The sequence below is a fragment of the Microtus ochrogaster genome, chromosome 16, assembly GCF_000317375.1.
Source record: "Microtus ochrogaster isolate Prairie Vole_2 chromosome 16, MicOch1.0, whole genome shotgun sequence".
Classification (NCBI taxonomy): domain Eukaryota; kingdom Metazoa; phylum Chordata; class Mammalia; order Rodentia; family Cricetidae; genus Microtus; species Microtus ochrogaster.
In genome coordinates this window covers 11,557,325-11,574,099 of record NC_022018.1, presented here as the reverse complement: position 1 = coordinate 11,574,099, position 16,775 = coordinate 11,557,325, and positions in this window count along the sequence as shown.

Below are 16,775 nucleotides of genomic sequence, written 5' to 3'. Positions count from 1 at the left end.
ATGCCTGAGTTCGCAGAGGTCTGTGGCTCTGGCCCACTCCCTCAGCAGTTGTTCCCCTATACCTGCTTCTGTGGAGTTCACTGCCTCAGCCCACTCCAGTTCAGGTCACTGGCTCAGTCCCGTTCCCCCGGAGTTCACTGCCTCAGCCCACTCCAGCTCAGGTCACTGGCTCAGTCCTGTTCCTCCGGAGTTCATTACCTCAGCCCACTCCAGTTCAGGTCACTGGCTCAGTCCCGTTCCCCTGGAGTTCACTGCCTCAGGTCCACTCCAGCCCAGGTTGCTGGCTCAGTTGTATCTCTATACTTAATTAATGTAAAAATCCTTTGATGGATTCTAACATGAAGTCATCACTCTACGAAATCCTCAGACCGAGTCTGTCTCTACAAGTCCTTAGACTGAATGCTCGTAGTTCTCTTTTTGATGTCAGCACTGTCTCCCCATCTGCTCTTTGATGTAGGCAGTAACAGTGGTGGACAGCTAGGGATCTGGCTCCTCAGCCACAGCTGTTCTTTCGTGAAGGCGTGGAGGTAGCAAGTTTATAGGATTGTGACAACAGTAACATGAACTCTCAAACTATGTGTTTCAGCAAAATAATCTTTAACAGAAACAGGGTACTAAAACAATGATTATGAGCTAGACATGGTGGCACATGCCTACAATCCCAGCTACTAGTAATCTGAAACAGAGAGAGCCCAGAAGTTTAAGAACCAAGAACCAGGGTGACCCTATCACAAAGATGAAGAATTAAAATGTCTGGAAAGATAGCTCAGCGGGTATCGCACAAACCTGAGGACCCGAGTTCTACTCAGAACCCAAGTCAAAAAAAGCCAAGAGTGGTGACATGTACTTGTAATCTCAGTGCTAGGGTGATGGGGACAGGTGGATCCCTAGGGCTTGCTGGCCACACAGCCTATGTCAGTCAGCAAATCCAGGGCTAAATGAGGGAACCCTGCGATAATACAGGTGGCTGGCACCTAATTAATAACACCTGAGGGTGAGCTCTGGCCTCCACACACATGATCACTCACACATACATGTATGTTCATACATATGAACACACATATAGACACAAAAATAAATAAATAGCAATCATAACAAAAAGTAGATATATTTATCCAAGACTTGCTTGCTCAGACTTTGTGAGAATTCTAAACCCCATGCAGCGCAGGCTGAGTATGGTGGTGCATGACTTTAATCCCAGTGCTGAGGAGACATGGGCAGGCAGATCTCTATGAGTTGGAGATCAGCCTGGTCTACATAGTGAATTTCAGGCCACCCAGGGTTACACACTGAGACCCTGTCTCAATTAATTAATTAAAAATTCTTGTCTTAAAATTTATGTTCAGTAGACAGTGAGAATCTTTGTCTCAAGAAAAGTAAGTATAATGCAGATTGCTCCAGGAGTCTGCTAATTACAGATAGGTACATGCAAGCACCTTGCAAACAAGGAAGAAAATGAAGAAACATAGGGTTGCCCCAGTGAATGTAAATTAGCCCTTCACACCACCGTCGGGACTCTGAGGCTCACCTGGCAGAACCATGCTTGTTGAAGGAGTGGCTTAACTTATTCATTTAGTTACCATTACCAAATCCCTAATACTTAGATATTGGATTATCTCTAAAGATAAGAAAACATTTTATGAGTATAAATAATAGGATTATAGACAATCCTACAGCATTTTGAACCAGGATTAGTGTGGACAAAATATAGTTCTATAATCCAGGACTTGTGTAAGTAATTGCTACCCCCCCTCACTGTGAATTAGCTGAGTAATACGATTACAGACAGATGGGAAGACGAACGTTTCCAGAAAACTAACCAGGAGCATTTTCCATGTTAGGAACTCACAAACTCTTTTAGTCTTTCCTACATAATGTCTGTGCTGATCCATTCTTGACACCCAAAGAACCAAAACTGGGGTTACTGCTGTCATGGGGTTACTGTTCTAGGGTGGAGCTGAATGTCTTGGAAGGATTATGAATTAATGGGTTTCCTGTGAGGTGATTGTTTTTATTTATGCCAACAGAAAGGGCATGTGGGGAACAGATGGCTGTCATTCGGCACAGAATGGCTCCAGATGACGGTGCCTTTCCCACGCTGAGCTCCGAGAGAGCTCAAACCGACTTGGCTGTGGCCATTTGCCCAGTGACTGCCTGAGCGTCCTACACAGCCTGCTCTGAGCTTTGTGCTCTGGTGTCTTTAGGGCAGAGAGACTGGTTTCCTGAGTGGGAGACTTGAAATAATCCACAACCCTAAAGGTAAAGAGGAAAATACTCCAACCGCAAAGGTGAGGTTGGAATGCATTTCCTATCTGCTTTGCTTTCTGTCTTATTTGTGCAAATGGAACAGCTGGTAGGCAGCAATCTGGGTTGACTCTTAGGCAGATAAACAGACTCATGCGTGTGTGTTTGCAGGTACACTCACCCATGCATGCTCATGTGACAGCTAGAGTTCAACACTGCTGTCTTCCTCGGTCATTTTCCAGCTTGTTTTTCAAGTCAGGCTCTCATGCTGAATCTGGAGCACACTATTTCAGCTGGACTGGATAGCTAGCAAGGAAGCTGTAGGTGCCAACCGTGAGAAGTTGTAGTGTACAATTGTGGGGTGAAGGACAAACCAGAATCACAAACAATGGGTCCAAGTCCAAGTCTGGACAGGAGAACAGGTAGACAGACAAGGCCATATCCTCATACTGTGAATTGGTTCTTTCTCTTACCATGCAGGTCACAAGGACTGAACTCAGGTTGTCAGGCTTGGTGGCAACACATTCCTCCCTCAGTCACCCCACTAGCTTTGAACTTAATGTTTTACAACCATCCCACTCAAGAAGCGTATTTAGGACTCTAGTATAGATGGAGCGGTGGGCTGTTTCCCACCACCCGGGAGGGCTCCCAGCCACTGGCTAGCTTTACCCAAAATAATTACATGAAAACTGTAATTTTAAACACTGCTTGGTCCATTAGCTCTAGCCTCTTACTGGCTAACTCTCACATCTTGATTAACCCATTTCTATTAATGAGTGTAGCACCACGAGGTGGTGGCTTACCAGGAAGGATCTTAACCTGCGTCCATCTTGGAGAGGAGAGCTATAGCATCTGCTCACTGCCTTCTTCCTCCCAGAATTCTGTTTGGTCTACTCCGCCTATCTAAGTTCTGCCCTATCAGGCCAAGCAGCTTTCTTTATTAATTAACCAATGAAAGCAACAGATAGATAGAAGACCCACATACATTGGTTCTTTCTCTTACCATGCAGGTCACAAGGACCGAACTCAGGTTGTCAGGCTTGGTGGCGACGCATTCCTCCCTCAGTCATCCCACTAGCTTTGAACTTTATGTTTTACAACCATCCCACTCAAGAAACGTATTTAGGACTCTGGGAGCAGGCTGAGCAGTCTACAGTAAGGGTGTGGCACACGGGTGAACCCCAGATAACATTCCCGTTACCCATTTCTCCTAGCCTTAGCAACTTTCTCTGTCCTGTTATGATCCAAGTGGGGCTTCCTGGGCTGGACCACAGGGCTGGAGCCCATGGTTCGATCAAGGAAGTCAACATTGCCTAGGTTTCTCTTTGGTGCCGGTAACAGCACCTTTCCTCTTGGACAGTGCTCATGTGAAAAAGCCAGGCCGCTTCCTTTCTCACCACTTAAAGAATGGATCCTTTTTTAGTAAGGGGTCCTGACTGGGTCAAGTTCCTTTCTGTGGTTTGGGCTGGTAAGTCAGGCATTGGCCAAAGGTAGAACAAGTGATAACACTAAGTAGGCAGAGCTCAGTCTCTCTACTGTGCCGTGCACTACCTTTACTCTTTCCCCATGCAGCCCCAAAACTATCTCTAAAACACCTTGAACAAATATCAAAGAACATCTGTTTGTGTTCAGGACCCGTCCCTGGTGCTTGAGCTGGCTTTTGGGATTCTAGTCCCCATGCTAGGATGCCTTGCCCAACCTTGATGTAGGGGGAGGAGCTTGATCCGTCTTCAACTTGACATGCCATGCTTTGTTGACTCCCATGGGAGGCCTGCCCCTTTCTGAACTAAGGAGGAGTGGATTGGGGCAGGTAGATTGGAGGTTGAGGGAGGGAACGGGAGGAGAGGAGGGAGGGGAAACTGTAGTTGGTATTTAAAATAAATGAAAAATTTGAATGAAAAAAGGACACCCATTTGTAAACTTCCTGTTATAAGATGGCAATAAGGTTCTCTGCCTCCAATTTCCCTCCAAATATGACCTAAATTCAAGCAACACAACAAAAATCAGAAACACGGAGTTTGTCTTACGTAAAACCAGGAGACCATTGTGAACTCAGAACTAAGACGGGGGGCGGGGGTCATACTAAAGTACCTGCCCAGCATCATATTCATCTGAGTTGTTGACTTGACCCCACTGAACTATTGAGGGTTTAGGAATTAGTAGCCTCAGGTACTTGAAAGGTAGAGAGACCAGGAAAGAGTACAAAATGAGTGATAACGTAAGAGTTTGCAGGAAGCAGACCTTTGGGTCCCATCCATTCTTCAAAGCAGGAAAATGAGCATCTCTGAAAGCCTGAGCGGGAAAGACCATGGCAGTCAGTGGGCAAGGAAGTGAGCCAAAGAAGCACGGAACACATCAGTACCCTTGGCGGTCAGCTTCAATGGTCTCCCTCCTTCCGCTCCTCCCAGGAGAGCCAGGGAAATCCTCTAGAGAAACTGAGAAGAGACCTCACAGACAAAAAGAAGTTGGCTACCAACAAATGGCAGAGCAAATGCTGCCAGGAAAACAAGGCTATCCATCTACATGGAAATAGCTTTCAAGTAATTAAAAAATTATTACATTTATCTATTCATGTATGCATGGTGTCTAGAGGTCAGAAGACAGATGGTGAGAGTCAGTTCTCTCCTTCAGCCATGAGGGATCCAGGACTGAGCTCAGGTTCTCGGGGTGGAGGAAAGTGCCTTTACTCACCGAACCCCCTTTCTGACTCTTAAATGGTTTTTAGTGTCTCATTTACAGCTATAAACATATGGCCAGGAGCCAGTGGCAATGTGATGAAATCCTCTGATAAGAAAGCATCACCCAACTCAGAAAATGGAAAATTATACAAAAGGAAAAAAAAAAAAGATTTCTAAGACCCCAAGGCAAAGGATCATGCTGGACTTCGAAGAAGCTAAAGGAGTTTATGTTTAATACAAACACTTAGCGTTGTTGGGTGTGTGTCAAAACAATGCTTTCGGTATGCATTTATGACTCATTAATAGTCATGCTAATCAACACTGAATTGTTTGGTTTCATAAAAGTAACCATATAGCTGTGTTGGACGGAGCTGGAGAAGAATAAGGATGTCAGAAACTCACACACAATAAGAGGCAGTAAACATAGTATCGGCCTTCATCAGAGAGAATCACAGACCCACCCAGGATCTCGGAAGCAAACCCAGACAGTCTGGAAGTCTGAGACTGAGTGTTGTGGATGACAGGAGGTGGGCGGGGCTAAGTCCCAGGAAAGCACGCTGCTCTTGTCACAGAAGCCTTTGGCAGTCCCTGACCTTTTAAACTGTGCTTTCACAGTGCTTTGATAAGTAAAGTCAGTTAAAAGTCACAGTCATCCTGAAAGAGCACTAACTGATTAGCCTGGCCGGTTGCCTGTTTGCCTCATTTCAGCTGGGCCCTTGTGCTGGAGGTGGGAGGGGCAATCAGAGCAGGGGTCTGAGGACAGGCTGTGAAGCCGGTTATGTACCTGGTCAAAGAGCTTGTTCAGGAGTGGAATGATAGGGTCAGACACGCTCTCTGAGCTTGCCCTTCCGCATCCGTAAACTGACTTGGCTGGCCGCTCACAGAAAGCTTCTGCCGCATGGCTTCCCCACAACATCTTACTATGGAAACTTTCAAGTGTTTCATTAGTCGATAAAGATAGAACCATTTATTCATTTTAGTGTTAAGGCATATTATTTAATTACTATGTATTATTTAATTTATATATTAGGTCTTTTTGCTTTATTTTAATTTTATGTGTATGAGTGTATACCTGCATGTATGACTGTGCACATGCATGCAGTGCCTAAGAAGGCCAGAAGAGGGCGTTGGAACCCCTGGAGCTAGACCTGTCAATGGCCGCATGGATTCTGGGGCTCAAATCCAGGGCCTCTGCAAGAGCCACCATGCTCTCAACAACCGAACCATCTCTCCTGTCCCCTAACATATTTTTTTGACCAAGCAATTATACAGCTAACATATAAACACTGAGATTCTGTCTGTGTGGGTGTGTGGCGTGAGGTGGGGTGTGGACGTGTGCAAGCACACTTGTCTGTGCATTCTGAGGTCGAAGTTAGGTGTCCCCCTCTATGACTTTCCACCTTGTTTCTCAGAGAGGGAGCCCCACTGAACCTAAAGATTGGCTGGTCAGTGAGTCCACAGTTCCCCAACCCTCTGACTCGACAGCACTGGAATGAGTTTTTCCATGGATGTTGGGGACCCAAGCTCATGTCCTTGTGTTTGCGCAGCTAACACTGAGCCGTGTTCTTAGCCCAGTGCACATTTTGCTACAGCCAATATGGTAGCGCATGTGTGTGACTCAGCACTTAGCACTCACGGGGGGAATACGGAGGACCACAAGTTTGAGGATAGCCTGGCTTATGCAGCGAGACTCTGCCTCAAAAACAAAACAAAACAAGACAAAACAAAACGTTCCACCATAGCTACCCTCTCATGAAATAGGCCACCTCTTTATGCCACCTTCCAGTAACCCATGATACTTCTGCTCCTTTGTAGGCATCTGTATAATTCATCCTTAAAGGGTCCCATGTCCATATCATTTAGGAGAATTTGAATCACTTTCTACATTTTATTTAACACAGAACTCCGTAAGTTTTTATTTTACAAAAACTCCTCATGTTTTTGGAATATCATACAGGGATTTTAATAAATACATAGTACTGAGTAGACTATATTTCTATTAATATGTAGAATAGCATTATTAGTCTGAGTATTCTTTCCATTTAGTTTATTTTGCAATTGTTAAGTGCTAACACTGCAGCCACCATGTAAACGTGAGAGGAGTGAGATAGAGTGTGTGTCACGTGGGACTATAGGAAACGCCCTTGGTAGGGTTCTAGGAAAGAGTGTGTGTCACCTGGGAACATAGGAAAGGCCCTTGGTAGGGTTCTAGGAAAGAGTGTGTGTCACCTGGGAACATAGGAAAGGCCCTTGGTAGGGTTCTAGGAAAGAGTGTGTGTCACGTGGGACTAAAGGAAACGCCCTTGGTAGGGTTCTAGGAAAGCCAGAGGGGTTGGCTGATCACCAGCTACTGCTGTAAAACCTGATCGCTGGTGGGGCAAGGTAGTGGTGGTTTTTATCCCAGCACTCAAGCAGCAGAGGCAAGTGGTTCTCAAATTCCAGGTCAACATGTCTCTGCTAGTTCCAGGACAGGCTCCAAAGCCACAGAGAAACCCTGTCTCAAAAAAACAAAAAAAACAAAAAACAAAACAAACAAACAAACAAAAAAACAAAAAAACATGTCTCTAAAAGAAACCTAACCCAACCTAACCTACCTAACCTAACTTAATCTAACCTAACCTAACCTAACAACTAAACCCAACCTAACTAAACCTAACCAAAACCTAACCTAACACAATCTAATCAGGCCTAACAACAAAAACAAATAAAACAACAAACCTCACAGTCTGATTAACCAACCAAACAAGAGTCCTGCTGGAGGAACAACCTTTCCCACAGATCTTTAAAGTCCCTGCCACCTCTGAGGATACAACTGTGTTTCGAGAGTCCTGGGCTCTTGTGTGTTTGTTTTATACAAGGGCTGCAGAAGTCCATCACCAAACCCCGTTTATGTGGTGGTGCTGGGGATCAAACCTAGGGCTTAAAGCATGCTGGGAAAGTCCTCTAACAGTTGAGCGACATCCCCAGCTTTTTCTCCCTGAAGACAGGGCCTCACTCTGGGGCCCTGGCTCTCCTCTGGCTCTCACAGTTCTTCCCACCTCAGCCTCTGAAGGGCTGGGATTGCAGGTAGGAGCCATCACGCCTCGCTCGGCGGACCACTCTTTGCTCTGCTAAATTTAATTTGTCTTTTAACAGTAGGCCATGTTGACCTGCTTTTACTCTGCCTTGGGGCTCAGATTCTATTTGTCGGATTGTGTGGGGCATGAGTCAGTAGACCTGAGAGGGTAATACACACTAGCACCTCTCACTTCCCTTCTACACAAAGACGAGGGAGCAAATGCCCTGTCCTGCTCTGTGATGAGCATGCCGGAGGCAGCTGGCTGTCCTGCTCTGTGAGGGGCGTGCGGGAGACAGCTGGCTCGCTTTAGGGCTGCACAGATGAAGCTTTCTCAGTGTAAAAGCAAATCTTTTAAGGATTTCTTGTTCACATCCTTCTTAAACAGAGAGTGAATCGTCAGGACTCAGATTTGATTCTCAACACCTACATGACAGCTCGGTGCCATCTGTAACTCCAATCCTGGGGGATTTAACAGGCTCCTCTGGCCTCCTCGAGCACCAGACACACATACATGATACACAGACATATCCGCAGACAAAATGCCATACATCTAAGTTTTTTTAAAAAAAAAATAAAACCAAACATTTTACCATATATTATGTTTTGAGTATTTTTATAGCATCTCCCAGAGCCTGTTGTGACTGAAAGCTTTGGCCCCAGTGTGATGATAACGGACTCAGGGGACTTTTCAGGATCTGGTGTGTGGTGATTAGGGGAATATTGTGGGATCTCAGTCCCCGCTCTCTGCTCCAGATGTGATCTTACTGTACAGCATCACCATTCACTGTTTGCACCCTAAGGTCTTCAGCGGGGCTCAGCAGACATTGTGGCCCCTTGAGTGGTACCCGTATGAACTTTCTTCCTTTGGCAAGTAGTTCATAACTGCAATGATGTCATTATCGTGATAGTAAGCTGACAGAGCCTGGCATGGTGGCACACACCTTTAATCCCAGCACTGGAGAGGCAGAGACAGGAGGATCTCTGCGAGTTCAAGGCCAGTCTGGTCGTCTGGTCTATACAGTGCGGTCCAGGACAGCCAGGACTGTTACACAGAGAAACGGAGAAACCCAGTCTCAAAAAACCAGAAAGAAAAAGAGGGAAGGAGGGAGGGAGGAAGGAAGCTGGTGAAGGCATTGCCTAAACTTTTACTAGGCTTCTTGAGCCTCTGTATTCCCCAGGGAAAAGTGAGTGCGTTATCTGCCCATTCCCACAGCCCCACAATGCAGGACAATCAGACATGATAAGGAGTTGAGTCAAAGAAGGGACTCAGTTTATTACTGTGAGTGTCCACTTACAAAGGTTAAGCGACTTCCTGTGCTGAGGTTACCTCCAGCCAATGAGAGGTGGCCAAACCCTATCCATGGCTGAGATGGGGGTGTCTACCTAATTTTTGCTGTCTCATCCTCACTCAAACTTGAGCCAGGTTTTTGTCCTATAAGCTTCGAGGTACAAGCCCTGAGATAATTTTGGCCCAACGACCTTTTTATCCGTAAAGTCTAGTGTCAAATTCATACACATGTTGAACAACCATCACCACTTCCCTCTCCAGAATTCTTTTCATCTTGCAAAGATGAAAATTTTATATCCCTTAAGCAATGGCTTCTCTCTGCCTCCCTTCCCTCAGTCCTGGCATCCCTTATTCTTTCTGTCTCTATGATTTTAAGTGCTCTACATGGGGAGCACATACAAGGATCTGTTCTAGCTCAGTTTTTTGCTGCTGTTACCAAAAGCAGCTTAGGGAAGAAAGGGTTACATAGAGTCCAGTCCAGCGGGAAGGGAAGTCGGACAGGATCCTGGAGGCAGGAGTCAGAGCAGAAGTCATGCAAGAGTGCGGCCTACTGGCTGCCTTCCTGCCTTGCTCAGTTTACTTTCTTATATAACCCAGGTGCCTGCCTGTGGTGGCACCACACACATTGGTTACGTCCCTCCATATACTCATTAATTAAGAAAAATGTCTCTGAGAGAGAGAGACACACAGAGAGAGAGACACACAGAGAGAGAGAAACCTTGGAACACACAACTATAAACGGGATGTCTCCATCAAATCCCTCCCTGTAGAGCTCAAGGAACACCTCAGAAGAGGAGGCTGGAAAAGCGTAAAAGCCAGAGAGAATGGAAGACATCAGAACAAGGCCCTCTGAATCAACTGAGTGTCTTAGGGTTTCTATTGCAGCAAAGAAGCACCATGGCCATAAAGCAAGCTGGGGAGGAAAGGGATTTTTAGGCTTACACTTCAACATTGCTGTTCATCACTGAAGAAAGTCAGGACAGGAACCCCAAACTGGCAGGAATCTTGAGGCAGGAGCTGATGCAGAAGCCATGGAAGAGTGCTGCTTACTGGTTTGTTTCCCATGCCTTGCTCAACCTGTCTTTTTATAGAACTCAGGACCACCAGCCCAGAGAAGGACTCGGCCCTCCCCCATTGATCACTAATTGAGAAAATGCTTTAGAACTGGATCTCATGGAGGCATTTCCTCAAATGAGGCTCCTTCCTCTCTGGTGACTATAATTTGTGTCAAGTTGACCCACAAATGAGCCAGTACACTGAGCAAGGCTCATGTGAGCGCACCGAGACTGAAGCAAGCACAGAGCCTACCCGGATCTGCACCAGATCGGCACACATGTTACAGATTTTAGCTTAGTATGTTTAGGGGACTCCTGAACGTGTGAACAAGTGGGTCTCTGCTTGTGCCTGCTCTTGGGGTTCTTTTCCTTCTGTTGGGTTGCCTGGTCCAGCCTTGATGTCATGGTTTTTGTTTTTTCTTAACATATTTGATTTTGTCCTGTTTGGGTGTTATCTCCTAGAAGCTTGTTTTTTTTCTAATGAGAGACATAAAGGGAGTGGATCTGGATGGGAGGGGATATGACGAAGAATCGGGAGGAGTAGAGGGAGGGGAGACTGTAATCGAGATATGTGAGAAAAGTATGAAAAAATTTTTAATAAATGGAAAAATTCAAAAAATGTTTTTAAAATGTCTCACAGACATCCCTACAGGTCAATCTGATGGAGGCAACTCTTCAATTGTTCCTTTTTCCTGGGGATGACTTCAATTTGTGTCAAGTTCACAAAAAAATTACCAAGACAATATTTATAACTTTTGTGACTGGCTTCTTTCACTTAGGGTCAGGTCCTTGAGGCTCACTCATGTGCCAACAGGTATCAGAATTTTATCCGTGTACATCTCCACAGGACACGATCTGCTCATTCATCTCCTAGTGGACGCTTTGCTCCCATTTTGTGACTGCTTTGGAAAACATGGCACAACAGCCTTCAAAGAATAAAAATCCTTCCCCAATTCTCACATTCTGCCTTTTGGTTTGGTTTTAATAGTAACTATTAAACAGTATTGACTTAGAAAATTTATGTACATCAGCAAATAGATTTGGGCCCCCGACTATGTAGATCTTTGGCCTGGAAGGCAGCCAGAAGAACTGGGTTAAACTGTGGCAGTGTGTTTGCAGATTCTCCCTTCTCTGGGTCCCTGGCTGCTTCTAGAAGCTTCCACTGCACAGATCCTCTGGGTTGCTGGTTTCCTGCTGCTTGGCAGCGAGACACAACTAGAGGTTGTCTCTCCTCCTGTGACCCTGGTGTCTCTGGACTCCTTGTGGGCCCAGCTCTTTAGTGAGATGGATAGCCACCATGGAGATACCCATAGGAAAGAACTACCAAAGGACAAAAAGTCACCCCGGTTACAAAAGAAAAAACTACGGAGGCCAACTCTGAAGACCTGTGTGCTGTCTGTTGATAGCAGTGAGTGAAGGGCCATTGAGCAGGCTCTCCATTCTGACCTCTGCCAATTATTCCCCCCCAGGGCATGAGCCAAAAGCTGTTCGTCTGGTTTTAGGGAGCTTTCTCTGACATTGGACTATTTCCCCCATATTGCAGGTGATCCTAAAAATATCTCAGATAACTTCCTTATCATGCAGGCTAATGGAAAGGAAGCTAAGAAACAGTCGTGTTAACTTTGCTACGAGCAGGTCTAGTTAGGGAGGCTGTCAACTCCACTGTACCTACTTGCTCAGCTGTGCAATGAAACTTTTGGTCTAAAGCTTTTCACAGGCCTCATCACGCATGTGTGTGTCTTTTCTCCATCTCCTTCCACCCCACGAGGGTTTGTGCAGACTAGTGTTTAAATAAGTGAGCGCTTCCTAATATAACCAAGAGCAGGTCACTCAGGCTGTGCTGACTGATTCTCAGGGAAACAGCAGTCCATCAAGTGGGAGTTCGCATTTGACGAGTATCAGAAAGTTCCGACCAGTCTTAACAGGCCTGAGAGTCGAAAGCCAGTCTGTCTTCCTCTGCCCTAAATGGCAACCTCATTTATAGAGAGTAAATCTTGGGGAGCCCAGATGTTCACTGCCGTTCATCGGCAGCTGAGAAATGAGCGTTGTCTGCCTTTCCTGCTGGGTCAACTGCCCCTTACCCATCCATGCTCTCTGGAAAGTCCAGGTGAAAAAGTCACTTGATTCAATGTTACACAACCACCCGCTTCCCCAGCAGACACATCAAACATAAGCAGAGAGACTGCGACGTTCCATGATTCACTCTGGCAATCCCCAGTTTGGATGAGGTGTAAAGACAAAGTTCCTCATCTCCCACAGGATAGCCACGACGGAAGGGCACGGAGCCTGTGACTTCATGGGGCAGGAGCTGTCTCCCCAGTTCTCCCTGCTGGCTGAGAATCACTTCAGGTTCTGAGTCTAGGGGAGGGGACTCAGTGTCTTTGACACACCCTTTATTTTATGTCACCCGCAGTGCTGGAGGGAAGAGAGGGTGTCACTCTCCTCACACCATATTTTTATTTTTTAATTTGTTCTTGTTTGCTTGTTTTTTTGAGTCAGATTCTCACGTGTAGCCCCGACGGAAACCTGCAATGTAGATCAGGCTGCACTTGACTTGCCTCCTTCTGGGGTACAGGTTTGCGCCCCCATGTCCAGCTTCATGTTTGCCAGCAGAAACATTTTTGTTGTTTTATTGAGAATTGCCCCTTGTCTTTCTTTTTTTCTTTCTTTATTTCATTTCATTTTTTCTTATTGTGTGTGTGCACACACACACACTTGTACGTATGATGTATGTATGTGACTATGCACACACATGTGCCCTGAGAATTAGTTTTAACACATACTTATTGACTCATTCTGTGTTCTGAATGAACTTTAAAAGCAGAGCTAAAGGGTCTCCAAGATGGCTCAGTGGAAGAAGGGCTTGCTGCCAAGCCGGACAGCTTGAGTTAGGTCCCTAGGATCCACACGGTGAAAGGAGACTACTGACTCCCTCAACCTGTTCTCTGACTTCCACGGGCAGGCTGTGGCAAGCATGTACACACACACACACACACACACACACACACACATACACGGTAAAAAATAAACAAAGATAAAAATGCAGCTCCTGGCTTAAAATGTATTTAAAAATCTCTTTATGGAAAGAGTCTTGTTATTATAGAGCATGTTGGCCTTGAACTTTGTCCTTCTTTGGCCTCCCCAGGTACTGGGATTCCAGGCATGAACCACACTGACTCTGAAATCACCACATATCCCAGGTTCACCCTGAGTCCACTATCCTGCTTCTACTTCCTTCTTCCCCTTATGACAGGGGTCTCCTAGAGCCCAGGCTAGCTTCAAACTCACTGATGGAGGAAGGTCATTGGTTAATTAATAAAGAAACTGCTTGGCTCTGATAGGTTAGAACATAAGTGGGTAGAGTAAATAGAACAGAATGCTGGGAGGAAGAGGAAATGAGCTCAGACACCATGCTCCCCTCTCCCGGGCAGACGTGATGGAACAAGCCGCCAGGTCAGACATGCTGAATCTTTCCCGGTAAGACTGGTGCTACACAGATTATTAGATATGAGTTAAGGCAAGATATGAGAGTTAGCCAGAAGAGGCTAGATATAATGGGCCAGGTAGTGTTTATATGAATACAGTTTGTGTGTTGTTATTTCGGGGCATAAGCTAGCCAGGCAGCTGGGAGCTGGGCTGTGGGAAGAGGCCTGCAGCTCCCTCAACAACTCACTGTGTAGCAGAAGCTGGCCTTGAACTCGTGATCACGTTACCTTCACCTCAAGAAGGCTGTGTGCTTCTGTGTGCGACTGCTGTGCCTGTATGTATACTTCCTTGTGTTCCACTGGTTGGCGCGCACAGAAGAGATCTCAGAGCAAATTCTCTGTTTCTTCACATATTTATTTTTAATTTTGTGTATTTATGGATATATTCACAAGGCTTTGTGCAGGAGCCTAGGAGACTGGGGGCATCGACCCTCGATGGCTGGAAATCAAGGTGGTTGTGGGCCACACCCAGCGTGGGTGCTGAGAACAGTACGCTCTCCTTGCTGCTGAGCCATCTTTCCAGCAGTTCATCAAGTCTGAAGCCTCCAACACCCATTCTGTCAGCACACAACAGACGCAGATAGGGTAGCGTTAGTGATGGAGAAACAGTTTGCAGTTTCTCTATTGATTATATCAGTTGAGATTCAGTTTCTTTTAGGAAGAGCCTTTAGAGCAGGCATCTGGTGCTCAAAGGCTGGCAGGGGTGGGGAAGGCTGGGCTACAGAGTGAATTCCAGGATAGTGAGAAACTGTCTCAAAACCACAAAACAAAGCAACAAACAAACAAACAAATACCAATAGCCAGTGTGTGACATCATAGAAGCAAGCACAAGATGTAATGATAACATGTAGTAGCAGGCTGATCAAACCTGGGCCGATGCTCTCTCTTCTGCTATTATTTTTCAATTTTACTCTGTTTAAGTGAAAATGAAATTATATTGTCTTTTGAAAACAAATTGATTTTAGGTTTATTTATTTTGTTTTTTTGTGTATGAATGTTTTGCCTGAGTGTATGTCTATGCCTAGTGCCTGAGGGGGCCAGAGTAGGGCATCAGATTCTGTGGAACTGGAAGTATAGGCAGTTATGAGCAACCATGCAGGTGCTGGGAATCACACCTGGTCCATCTCTGCAGCCCAGATTTTACTGTCTTCCCCATATCAAGCATACAGTGAAGGGATAGATGTTACTGAACCGGCATCACCCACCACTGATGTAGGTGGGCCTTCTTTCTATGTGTTGCTTTCATTGGTTAATTAATAAAGAAACTGCTTGGCCTGATAGGTCAGAACATGGGTGGGTGGAATAGACAAAACAGAATTCTGGGAGGAAGAAGGCAATGAGGCAAACTCCATAGCTCTCCTCTCCAAGATGGATACAGGTTAGAATCTTCTCTGTAAGCCACCACCTCGTGATTCTACACACATTACTAGAAATGGGTTAAGCAAGATGTCAGAGTTAGCCAGTAAGAGGCTAGAGCTAATGGGCCAGGCAGTGTTTAAATGAATACAATTTATGTGTTATTATTTCGGGTGTAAAGCTAGCTGTGCAGGAGCTGGGGGGGGCATGAAAAGCAGGCCTGCCCTCATACACACCACCTTCCGAGTTCCTTTCCTTCAAGAAAACTCTGCTCTTTGAGGTTGAACAAGGCCTTCCCGAACCCCAGCCACTGCCAGCCGTGGACTTCTCGAAGGCTGCAGATGTTGACTTCTCTAAGGCTGCCTCTCGGGTACTTGGCGTGAATGCAATCATGTGTATCTCACCTTACAATGGGCTTCCTTCCCTCAGCACAGTGTCCTTGAGGCCTTTCTTTGTAGCGTATTTCAGGATCTTCTTTTTTAAAAGGAAGCCAGTTCATCTGTCACTGGGTACCACAGTCCACATTCCTCCTGCTGGGAAAGGCATGATCTTTCCTTTCTTCTTTGCTTTGATGGTAGCTGCCCTAAAGTGTGTGAGATCATGTAGAGCTTTGCAATTTTGATTCAGGTCGCTAATTTTTAGTGAGGTTGAGCATCTTTCATGTATTTATTGCTCACTATATATCATACAGAGAGAGAGAGAGAGAAAGAGAGAGAGGGAGGGAGAGAGAGAGAGGGAGAGGGAGAGAGAGAGAGAGAGAGAGAGAGAGAGAGAGAGAGAAAGGCAAATACCTTCTTCAGAAGAACAATGGGGGAAGAGAAAGTGAGAATGGCAGAGCTTGTCACTTAAAGGGACCTTCTGCATCTGTGTACAGACTACATAGTGACTTAACAGTCTGAACTGGCCAGGGCACTGCCTGAGTGCATCCGGCTAAGTAACTGGGGCAGATAGCATAATGCCTGAATCCTAACAACTCTTTCCCTTCTAGTTCACACAATTCAACCGAATAGTTTGATAATAGAGATTATAATTAGTGATGAAGGCAAGGAAAGAGCCACACCTCCGAGTCCTGAGTCCACCCTGCAGTCACAGAACACACTAATTTTTATTTCTTTTATTTTCAAGAAGACAACAGCTAGTGGCCAGCTTGAATGTCTAGAACACAAAGCTGTGGTCTATAGGTCCAGCTAGTATCTCAGACTTTATAATCAACTACCACATTCTCACCTAGTCACGAGGAGAATTGGCTTGGGGAACTGTGGTAGTTTCCCCAGGTTTGTTGCATTTGCCAATCTGAAAACAGTTCTTGGTACCATTTTTACACTGGGAAGTTCCTCAGCACAGTTCAGGTATGAGGAAGCACTAAATATTAGGGATATTCCATGGGAAGAGGGCAGTTACCAAGGAAAGCCCTGGACCACAGGGCCCAGAGAACGAAGTAAAGTAGGAGAGACAGCTTTAGATTTATGGGTAGCATGTTCAGGAAGACATTGATGGTCCTTGAGAAAGTAAAACACACACCCTGATGGAGGAAGGTCATTGGTTAATTAAATAAAGAAGCTGCTTGCCCTGATAGGTTAAAACAGGAGGGAGGAGTAAACAGAGCAGAAT